General features: G+C 47.5%; 1 long non-coding RNA gene across 1 annotated transcript; it reads right to left on the bottom strand.

The window, feature by feature from the left end:
- Positions 1–7988: 7988 nt before the first annotated feature.
- LOC103791701 (uncharacterized) lies at positions 7989–11558 on the bottom strand. The gene is made up of 4 exons (XR_013532375.1): positions 11422–11558; positions 10676–10709; positions 10070–10137; positions 7989–8721 (listed from the first exon to the last, which is right to left on the bottom strand). It is a non-coding gene; the product is annotated as an uncharacterized LOC103791701 (long non-coding RNA).
- Positions 11559–12119: the final 561 nt, after the last annotated feature.

The raw sequence follows: 12119 nt of genomic DNA, 5'->3' as shown, positions 1-12119 counted from the left end.
TTACTGCAGTGGGAGCAGTGTCTGCCCTCACATTACTGCAGTGGGAGAAGTGTCTGCCTCACATTACTGCAGTGGGAGCAGTGTCTGCCCTCACATTACTGCAGTGGGAGCAGTGTCTGCCTCACATTACTGCAGTGGGAGCAGTGTCTGCCTCACATTACGGCAGTGGGAGCAGTGTCTGCCCTCACATTACTGCAGTGGGAGCAGTGTCTGTCTCACATTACTGCAGTGGGAGCAGTGTCTGTCTCACATTACTGCAGTGGGAGCAGTGTCTGCCTCACATTACGGCAGTGGGAGCAGTGTCTGCCTCACATTACTGCAGTGGGAGTGCTGGTCTTGGTAGACAGAGAGAAGTGTAAGGAAAAAACGGCAGAAGGAAGTGGCAGGATTCAGTAAGCAAAGGAGAGCTGAGGTGTCACTAAAGTGACCCCAAAATTACTGAGAACAAGGAGAAAGTATAAAGTTAATTTGAAATGAAAATAAAAACATGACGAAGTATGACAGGCGAAATGGTGCAGGACTGTGAAATAGAGGTTGGTGTGGAAAGAATGTACATGATAGCCGTGTTGTAAAAGTGTTCCTAAGAATGTATATAAAAATGCAGAGGGAGTTTCCCTAAGGACAAAAAGGGATTGTAGAAAGCTACAGAGGCTGCTCCTTCCACTGGAGAACCATTCAGCTAGAAAGAGCAACTGCAATACATTATTTTGAAACTCTGGAACCCGGTCAGACATGTATGGGAGAATGCTTGAGGGAGGGAGGAGCTGCTGGTCTTCTGTGAGTGGTGTACATGAGCCAGCTACCACCTCCATTTCTTAGTCCTGCTGTGCTATAGGGGCAGCAACCCACTTCCTGGAGCAGCTGGCTGGTGTCGGAGTGAGCAGCAGGAACCTTGTTCTCAAAGGATGTGAGGTGCTACGTTTGGCTAGTCGGGTGGCGCCCTGAGGATGAACGCAGAGCCTTGCCTTGGTTTTGATCCACTTAGTGGCAGTGGCTTCCTCCAGCAGCACCTATTGGAAGATTTTAAAAGACAGACCTTCCCCCTTGTTTGTAGCTAGATATTTGAGGAAGTCTTTGTTAGTTCACTAAGTGGTCATGACAAATGAAGAGCAACTTCAGTGACAAGAAATACACATTTTGCAAAAGTGGTTTGAAAAGGTCACAGACTGATGGTTCCAGCCCGTAACAAGAGAAAATCCACAGTCCCGGAGGGGAGAAGCCCTTGATTTTGAGAGTTACCACATTATGATACTCAGAATATCCAGTTCTTAACAAAAACGTTATAGAACATATAAAGAAATGGAATAATATGGCCCATTCACATGAGGAACGACTTGGCATAAACTATGTCTGCAAAAGCTCAGACATTTGAATTACTCATGAAAGACTTTAAATCAACTGCTTTAAATGTGCTCAGTGAACTAAAGGAAGACACTGACAAGTAACTAAATAAAAGAGGAAAATGGCATGAGCATATTAGATTATCAATGGGTACAGAAATCATGTATTTCTATATCATATGCAACACAGGAGTCTCCAAAGGAGAAGAGACAAGGAAAGAGGCAGGAAAAATAGAGTGGTCCCCCATTATCAGCAGTTTTGCTTTCTGGATTTTCAGTTACCTCTGGGCAACCAAGGTCCAATAATATTAAATGGAAAATTCCAGAAATAAGCGACGGACAAGTTTTAAATTGTGTGTGGTTCTGAGTAGCATGATGAAATGTCATTCTGTCCTGCTCTGTGCACCCACGACATGAATCATCCCTTTGTCCAGCATATCCATGCTGTATACACTATCTGCCCATTAATGTACAGGAAAAAAACATAGTGTATACAGGGTTTGGCACTTTCTACAGTTTCAGATACTTACTGAGAGTCTTGGAACATATCCCCCAGAGATCATGGGGGAGCAGGAGACTACTGTATTTAAAGAAACAATGACTGAAAACTTTCTTAATCTGATTAAATAAATGAATCTACACATCCAAAGAACTCAATGAATGCCAAGCAGGATAAACTCTGAAAGATTCATACCAAGACACATTACAGTCAGATTGTCAAGACATAGACAACAAGAGAATTTCCAAGACAGGCAGAGAAAAGTGACTAATTACAATCAAGGGATCCTTAACAAAATTAACAGCTTGTTTCTTATAGAAACTATGAAGGCTCAAAGGCAGTGGCATATTTAAAGCCCTGGAAGGAGAAAAATACCTGTCAACCAAGAATTCTATATGTGACAAAATTATTCTTCAAGAATGAAGCAAAAACTAAGACATTCTCAGACAGATAAAAGTTGAGGGAATTCATTACTGGAACTGCCCTAAAAGAAGTGCTAAAAAAAGTGTTTGGTCTTACATGAAGAGACACTAGACAGTAACTCAAAACCATACACTGTTTTTGGTGGAACGATTGCTAGAGCCCAGGAGTAGGAGGTTGCAGTGATCTATGGTTGTGCACTCCAGCCTGGGCAACAGAGTGAGTCCTGTCTCAAAAAAATCTAAGTTGGGGCTGGGCATGGTGGCTCACACCTGTAATCCCAGCACTTTGGGAGGCTGAGGCGGGTGGATTAACAAGGTTGAGAGATTGAGACCATCCTGGCCAACATGGTGAAACCACGTCTCTACTAAAAATACAAAAAAATTAGCTGGGCATGGTGGTGCACACCTGTAGTCCCAGCTACTTGAGAGGCTGAGGGAGGAGAATTGCTTGAACCCGGGAGGCAGAGGTTGCAGTGAATTGAGGTCATGTCACTGCACTCCAGCCTGGCGCCTGGTGACAGAGTGAGACTCTGTCTCAAAAAAAAAATAATATATATATAAATAAATATATATATATATATATGTTGGTATTCAAACTAGGGTGTTATAAGTTTAAGACATTAATTATTATCCCCAACATAACCACTAGGAACTAGAAAGTGAACAAAAAAGGAAAGAACAAAGAGACCAAAATGGAACTTCATAAACATTCAACTAAAGATTTTAAAAATGGGCAGGAATTGAGAAATAAAAAATATGTAAGATATACAGAAGGCAAAAAGCTAAATAGCAGAAGTGAATCCTTTCTTATCAGTAATTACTTTAAACATATATGGATTGAACTTTTTATTAAGAGTCAGAGACTGGCAGATTGGATTTTTAAAAGGCTGAAGTGCCTGTGGATAAAGATGCTGAGTTATAGGAGGTTGTCTTCCCGACCAACTGGGAGAAGCTCCAGGACACCAAGATGTGGTGGGTCCCAGGGGCAAGGGTGAGGAGTGAGAGTGGGAGTGGGATGTGAGGTTAAGCACAAGGGTGGTAGCTAAGTGTCCATATGTGGAACATGTTGCTGACCCCACAGAGCAAGCAGCCAGCCTCTGCCACCCCACAGAAGACAAGGAGGGTCTGACATCAGGACACCAGAGGTGTGGCAGGTAGGAGAATGGAGGAAGCTCTGGACAGGAGAGAGTGGGGCTAGTGACCATAATACTGAATAACCAGAACCTTTCTTGGGAGAGAGAAGGGAGTACTTACTTTTTAGAACTTATGAAGCTATGGGAATTAAGATGATAAGAAATTAGTGCAGGGATAGACAAACTGACCAGTGGAATTGACAGCCCAGAAACACACTCACATATGTGCATAAATGGAGCTCTGGTACAGGACAGAGGTAGCTTTTCATGCTAGTAAGGAGAGGACCTCTTCAATGAATGGTGCTGGAAACAACAGGAATCCACAGAGAAAAGAATGAAGTCAGATCTCTACCTCACACCATACACTCAAATCAACCAAAGATAAAGAACAAAGTCAGATCTCTACCTCACACCATACACTCAAATCAACCAAAGATAAAGAATGAAGTTAGATCTCTACCTCACACCATACACTCAAATCAACCAAAGATAAAGAATGAAGTTAGATCTCTACCTCACACCATACACTCAAATCAACCAAAGATAAAGACTTGGCCCACAAAATCAAAAACTTAAAACTCTTAGTAGAAATAATAGATGGCTATCTTTTGGATATTTTGGTGGAAAGATTCATTAACCAAGACCAAAAAGCATTCTTATACAATATGTATAAATGTGACTACCTTTTAATGCATGCTCTATTTATAGAATGGTATGTTAAATTAAACACAAGTTAAGCTGCACATAGACTTTACCTGTAATTCACCCAACTGACAAAAGTTTTGTATGAAGAATATATAGAAATTCATATAAATCAACAAGAAAAGCACAAAGAGTCCAGTGGATAAATGGACTAGGAACATGAGCAAGTGCTTCATGGAAAAGGAAACTCATGTGGCTCACATGTGTTCAGCTCCATTCACAGTGAGGGAAATACTGAAATAGGCCAGAACAAGCTGCCAGTTCACACTACCTGAGAGTCAACTCCAAGTGTTGGCGAGGACACGAAGGGATAGGACTTCTTATACCTTGCAGTGAGAGTGTAACATGTGCAGCACCTTTAGAAAACAGTGGCCTTGTCTCTGTGAGCTGGACATTGGTATACCTAGCAATTGCACCCCTAGGAATAGCCCCAGGAGAAATGCTTGCACCTGTATAACAGGAGGTCTGTCAAGATTGGGCAGCACAGCTGTGGAGCAACAAATGGGAAACCGTCTCAATGCACAACCATGGCAGAGCGGGTAATTAAGTGTGGCGTGGTGTGGAACAGCCACAGAAGCAAACGCAAACAGACTACAGCAACGCACAGTAGGGACAGGCCTTTGCAATTTAGTATTAAGCAAAGAAGATGATTCCCCAAAGATTCCAGATATTACATATACACAATGATCTTTCTGTAAAAAAGAAAAACTAACCAATGTATTGCGTGTATGGACTTTTTAGGAATACACATCTGTATCTACATAGATATCTAAGGAACAAAATTTAAAAGAAAGCTAAAGAGTAAAGAGCATGAGCAGGTGCAAGGACTTGGGCCGGGGCCGCAAGCAGACAAAGGCCACCTCAGACTCTGCTTTTGTTCTTGGTACTTCTTTCATCATTGTAAATAAACCACACATGGAGTCAATGGAGAAAGCAGGTCACTCACAGATCAATGACGAATCCGTGCTCCCAATCCAGGACTGGGGATTCGTGTGATTCTGGGCACCTGAGGCCCAAGCTCAGGGAAAGAGGCAACCACCATTCACTGAGCATCCCTGAGCCAGACCCGGGCGGTGGCATTCGCAGCTCCAGGAGCACATACGACCTTCCCGGGAAGAGATGTTAATGTCCCCCGCTTCCTTATGCGGAATAGGGGCTCAGGTCTAAAAGCCTACTTGAGTTTATAGAACCAGCAGCATCTCCACGCTAGCCCAGAACCCAGGTCTGACTGGCCCCCAAGTCTAAATGCAAGTTATGCTGCCAGGTAGTTTCTAATCACTCTGCTAAGAGCTGCGGGCTTTGGATTCCTGTGAAGAGTGAGAGAGGTAGGCCTGGGAGGCCTCTGGGACATATCAGAGCAGCAGATCAGACACAGATGGAGCCTCACAGGCTTGGTCTGGGGTGCAGGCCAGTCCCCATCAGACTCTCAGTGACTGTGGCCACTGGGGTCAAGGGCCGGGGTGTGACCTTCCATGGCCAGAATGGGGCTCTCCCAAGTGGAGCAAAAGATAAAGCCTAGATCTTCGGGTGAGTCTTTCTGAATCTCTGGTGCCACAGAAGGAAAACTGGGCACTGCTGCCCAATGGGGACAGGAGGGGGTCAAGCTGTGCAGCGCCTCCTCTTGCTGCGCAGCCTTTTGGGAGGGAACACCCAGGATACCTGCCAGGACCTGCACCCTTAGCCTTATGCCCTTTGCTGGGTGTATGTGTGCTCAGCTCTTGGTGCAGAGACACAGTTCTATGGTAGCCGCACCTTCCCTCCTCTCCTCTCCAAGCTCCTCTCTGCCTGAGCTGCCCTCTGGGTGTGGGTCCAGACCTGCCCACACGTATGTGCTGTGTCCTCAGTGCTCCCGGCTGAGCCTCACCTGCAGGCCCCCTCACTCAGTTCCCCTTGGACGTCTGCATGTGTCCCCAACACACTCACATGCTCCATGTTTTACCATCAGTTACATACACACACACGCGCACGCGCACACACACACGCACACGCACACACACACGCATGCACACACACCATCTTTAATCCCCACCTGTCTCCTACATGCAGTTTTCCCAACATTTTCTTAAATTTCAAACATAAACAAGACCGGAAGGGGCTTTACAGAGAAAAAACCAAACCCTAAATCCAGCACCTGCATGCTGCCAGGGCTACTGTTTGTCCCCCGCCCCATCGCAGGACTCTCCCCCGCCCCGTCACAGGACTGTCCCCCCCCGACGCAGGGCTGTCCACCGCCCCATCGCAGGACTCTCCCCGGCCCTGTCGCAGGACTCTCCCCCGCCCTGTCACAGGACTGTCCCCTCTGCCCCCCGAGGCAGGGCTGTCCCCCGCCCCATCGCAGGACTCTCCCCCGCCCCGTCACAGGACTGTCCCCCCCCGACGCAGGGCTGTCCACCGCCCCATCGCAGGACTCTCCCCTGCCCCGTCACAGGACTGTCACCCCATTGCTCTGCAGTCGGCTGCTTTGCAGACATCCACACACCTCACCGAAACACACACAGCACTTCTGCCACAGCAGACCTGATTTTGCATTGTGTCTGCTTCTGTCTCTCTCTTACACACACACACACACACACACACACGCTTCACAGTTGGAAATATTTTCAGTCCCTGATGTTTTCTTGTACCACACCCACCTTTGTTGCTGGTGGCACGAAAGGACCCTTCAGGACCCTTCCCGTAGACGCAGTGTCTGTGTCCCCCAGATTCACATGCTCCAGTCCTCACCCCAGGGTGGCATGTCCTAAAGCAGAGCCTTTGGTGTCAGCTCCTGAGCGTGGGGTCCTGATGGCAGGATTTGTGACTGCCTCTATGAGAACAGGCACACGAGTCTGATCTCACTCTCAACGCCGTGCCCTGTGAGGACAACCAGAGGAGGCCGTCCGGGAACCAGGAAGTGGCCCTCACCAGATACCGAGTCTGCCGGCACCTTGACCTTGGACCTCCCAGGCTCTGGAATGGTGAGAAATAAATACCTGTGGCCTAAGTCCTAGAGTTGAGGGTTTTTATTTTTGTCTGTAAAGCCCTTTCCAGTCTTGTTTATGTTTGAAATTTTAATAAAATGTTGGGAAAATTGTGCACATAGGAGACAGGTGGGGATTAAAGATGGTGTGTGTGTGTGTGTGTGTGTGTGTAAGTGATGGTCAAAGACGGGCCTAAGCGTGTGGTATTTCTGTTGAAGAAGGCTGAACAGACTGAAACACCTATGCGTACTCACAATTAGTCAAATAAGCAACTGGGAACACCTTGTAACCCCACTGTGCAGGAACACTGGTGCTCCCTGCAGGGAAGAGGCCAGCGGCTTCTGGCATACCCCAGGCGACCAGGTCCTTTCCAGATACCAACAGCGGCAGGGCTCAGGCTCAAGCCCTGGGAGGGAGACAGGAGCTCCTCCTGACCCTCTCTGCTGGAAGCGCAGGAGAAAGGAAAGACACGTGCCAGCAAAGCGGGGTCTTGCTTTGGGGAGGAGCTCACAACAGGCCACTGAGGGCCGCAGAGTGCTGGACAAGCACCATTACCGTGTCAGTAGGAGCCCGGGAACGCAGCTCCTGGGAGGCCGTGTGAGTGCTCAGAGGTGTATTCCACAGCAGACACCACCTGGCATGCCACGCACATGGAAAGCACTCTGGATGCTGCTGGCGGGACCAACAAGACGGAAATAAATGTGTAGAAACAGATCTGAGTCCAGTGCTCATGGGAAGCACTAGAAAAGGGGGGCTTTGCATTAGATGGGGAAGGGTGTATTATTTCATAAATGAGGCAGTGACCGTTAGTTAAGCCTTCAAGATAAAGTAATGTTAGCTCTCTTATTGTATGCAAAAGTATGTTCAAGATGGCTTGAAAATCAAAGTATAAGGAAAACCGAAAGAGAAAAATTATGAAAACATCAACAAAGAGTTTTGATGATTTTTTTATAACCCTGGAGTGAAAAGACTTTTTAAAGCAAGACAGGGACATTTGACAACTTCGACTTCAGAAAAATGTATGACCTTCACATTGCAAAAGACATGATAAACACACACTTTTAAAAGACAGACTGAAAGAAGTGTTTGAAACACACAGATCAGAGAATCCTTATCCCCAATGTGCAAAGACCGCTTAATATTGATAATCAAACACCACTTTTTAAAAGTGCACAAAATCTGAAAAGCCAATTCACACAAGAAGAACTGTGAAATGGTAAAAAAAAAAAAAATGGCATTATGTCCAGTCTCATCAGTAATAAGGAAAATGCACATTGAAACAATTAATGTGTTATGTGGACAAAACTAAAAATAGCCTGTTAATATCTGGTGCTGAAAAGAGTGAGGAAACTGAAGGAAACTTTCACTGTTCCAAGCTTTTGGTAAAGTAAGCAAAAAGAAACTAAGAAGAATTAAAACGCAAATGCCCTTTGCCTTTCGAACGTTGTACAGAAGCAGAACAATGTTGTCAGTACCTGACTGCACAGGCACAAAGGCGCTTTTTGCCACGTTGTTTGCAAACCTAAAGTTGGTCGTAAACTGAATATCCCTTGCTGAACAATGGCTGACTAAGCCACGGTACATGTACATCATGGAAGAGGATGAAGCTCCCGACGAGAGGAAAGCACATCTGCATGAAGCGTCAGGAGCGTGACCCCTGCCGTCCTGTGGAAGAAGCCAGAAAGGAGGCTGCAGAATAGTTCACGTGGTGCACGTTAACCTCTCTGTGTGAGTGAATGTAATTGTGTATGCTGTATTCACCCTCTGTTATTAAAATGGCATTTGGAGGTGGTACTCAGAAAGGGGGCTGCAGAATATTTTTAACTTATGTACTATTGTATTCAAACTGACACAAGCAGCATGTGACAACGTTGTAGGTTCTAAGCATAAGTTAGGTATCGAATTCTCCCCCATCTAAACACGGCCAGACACGGTGGCTCACAGGTGTAGTCTCAGCACTTCAGGAGGCTGAGGCAGGCAAATTACTTGAGCCTAGGAGCTCGAGACCAGCCTGGGCAACATGGTGAAACCACAGCATGGTGGCATGAGCCTGTGGTCCCAGCTACTTGGGAGGCTGAGGCGGGAGGATTGCTAGAATCCAAGTGGCAAAGGCTGTAGTGGGCCGAGATCATGCCACTGCACTGCAGCCTGGATGACAGAGTAAGATTCTGTCTCAAGAAAATAAATAAATAAATAAATGCTGCTCCCCGATCCAGGGCAGCTGGGTTGGGAGGATGAAGCCAACTGGGAGCACTGATCTGTGAGGGGGAGACCTGGGAGCCATGTGGTGCCCTCAGCAGTCTGGGGTCCCAGGGGCCTCCAGAGGAACCCCAGGCAGCTCTGAGTCATAGGGTGTGGGTGCTTCTTCTCTCCAGCACGAGGAGCCTCCCTCACACACCCTCTTCAAATAATGTTTGCTCTGTCTCTGGGCTTATGTCCACTGGGACCTGCCCGGTTTGGTTGTCTAGTCGCCCTCAGCAGCATGACCTACTGGGATGGTGGCAGAGACCCCAGAGGTCCTGAGCCAGGACAGCTGCAGCTGCTGGGCACCCAGAGTGGAGGACAGGGCCATTCCATGCAGGCTGGGGCAGGTGCTTCCCCTGTGGGACCATCGGGGACTCCCTGAAGTGATGGGGGAAGTATGGCAGGCTGGGTGGGACCAGGACGTGATGGAGGGCAGGAGGGAGGCTGTGCCAGTGTGAGAGAGTGTGTGCATGCGTGTGTGACTATGCGTGTGACTCTGTGAGACAGTGTGTGTACATATGTGTGGTGGGCGTCCCTGTGTCTGCGCACCTGGGGTGGTTTGAGTCAAGGACTTACTTTTCCATTTCGTTTTATTTGAGATTGTATTAAATGGTTCTAGATGAAACTTACTGCAGAGGGTAGGAATGCAACATCCCTGAAACCCTGGGAAGTGTTGTACAAAGTTGCTTTGTAAAATGTAGAGTTAATATGTGTTCATGTTATGGAAAGAAAAACGAAAGGGTAAACAAGGAGTAAACAACCGACTCACCGTCATGCGTGAGTAGGTTTCCTGTCACTCCACCTTCTGTGAGAAGCGCATCCTGTACTTGAGGTTCTCTGGAAAGAGTACGTCCTTGTTACGCTGCACACAACTTTATTTCATTGTGGAACAGGGAACCCTTAAAAATGTGTGCTTAAAACTGGGTCAGGCAGCTTTCGTAGTTTGGAGGGGAGAGAAGTCACAGGCAGTTGAGCTGGATTTGTGCAGTGTTGGGGCAGACCTGGCATCAGGGACAATTTACAGGTGAAATGATAAGACCTGACTCTCGACAAAACACTATGAGAAACATTAAAAACCATTCAGACTCACACAGTGCACGTGTTGAAAGGAAGTCTTAGAAAATAACTATGCTTGGCCTTATTTTTGCTCGTGAATTCAGATGCTAGTTATGAAGAATTCTATAACGTTTCCAAGTAAAATAAGTGCGATGAGCTACATGAATACCTACAAACGTTAAGTGAAACCTTTTTATTTTCCATTATGTCATCGGTTTATGTGAACATGTTAAATAGATGACATATTTCCTTAAGTAATTTAAGACACGTGTACAACTATGTGACAGACAGAACATTCCCAGGAAGCTCACAAACGTACCCACATGAAGACGGACTCAGGGCACCCTCTGCTCCTGTGGGGAAATGAAGCAAAATTCATAGGATGAAAAACGACACTGTCGACATTAAACTTAAAATTCAAGCTCGTTGCTAGTCAGTTCTGGGTAACGCTCCTTCAAGGATGGCTGGATCTCAAGATAGGATTTAAGTGATGGCACAGCCCCCTTCCTCCCCATGCTTGTATTACGGGCTGAACTGTGTCCTCCAAATTCATAGGCCGACATCCCAACACCCAGCATCTTAGAGTGTGTTGTGTGTGGAGACAGGGTCTTCAACGAGGTAACGGACACATCTCTACTCCCATCTGCCTCCTACACACAGTCCTTCCTCAGCATTTATTTTTAAAATATGGCACATTGATTCTGCCACAGCTAACAATTTCTCTCCATCCTTTATCACAGAACTGTCCCAAGCTGCGTGTTCTGGGTCCTTTAGAGCCTGCCCTGGGCTCTGTGTTACCACAGCCTGATCAGCGCACTCCAGTGCTAGGGGCTCCCGCTTTGGCACCTGTCTGTCTCTCTCACGCTCAGCTGGGAAGCGTTCCTGCCTCTCACTGGATCTCTCTTCTGTGCTCCACCCACCATCATTCCCATGTGGGTAGCACCCTTGGACACAGAGTGCCTCCATTCTGAATGCTGCCCTAACCTCAGCCTGGGGGGACCTCAGACCACACATTCTGCACAGGGCTCTGTCCTCGGGGCCCAGTGCCCGGCGGCCATAACTTACCTGTGCCAACGAGACCCTGTCCGGGGTTACGGGAGTGGAGACGGGGCACAGGCAGTTGGGCATCAGCAGGGACTTGTTGGCCTCGACTCTGGTGGGACGGGCAGGAGGAGAAAAACCCATCTCAGCTTTGTGGGGGGCTCAGGACAGTGCTGGGGGCTGCAGTGTGTCCTGTAAACACCACTGCTGTGGGGCCATGTGTCTCAGAACCTGGAGACCAGCAGCTCCTAGGAGGTTGTGTGAGTGCTCCCGGGTTACTGTGCAGTGGGAAAGGGAAGGAGCTTCTCGTATAAAGGACCATGACTCCCTCCCACTGGGACACTGTAAAGCAGGGCCTCCTCCCACCGTGTGGGCCCCACCCCAGACCAGTGCCTCAGCCAGGTTCTGACGGGTGATGGCAGATAGGAAACAGGTCTGATGAGCACCTCCCACTAGGACAGAGGACAGCAGGTGGAGACTCACAGCGCGGACTTTCACTCTGGGAACCACATTACGGGAGTGTACCAGGAAAACCAAAAACATTCACAGAGCCTTTGGAAGAAGCTGCAGGCCGCTGTGAATTCCACAGGACGGGCGACTACTCTGCTGCTCTCTTAGAAGTGCCACTTCCTGGCTTGAGGCCACCCAGCTCAGGACATGACAGCAACTCATGACAGAACCACCCTGCTCCTGGGAAGGAGAAAACAAGAGCTAATTCCTCT

Source organism: Callithrix jacchus, chromosome 2, assembly GCF_049354715.1.
Source record: "Callithrix jacchus isolate 240 chromosome 2, calJac240_pri, whole genome shotgun sequence".
Classification (NCBI taxonomy): domain Eukaryota; kingdom Metazoa; phylum Chordata; class Mammalia; order Primates; family Cebidae; genus Callithrix; species Callithrix jacchus.
Note: the sequence above shows the minus strand (reverse complement) of the source record. Positions and strands in the feature narration are given on the sequence as shown.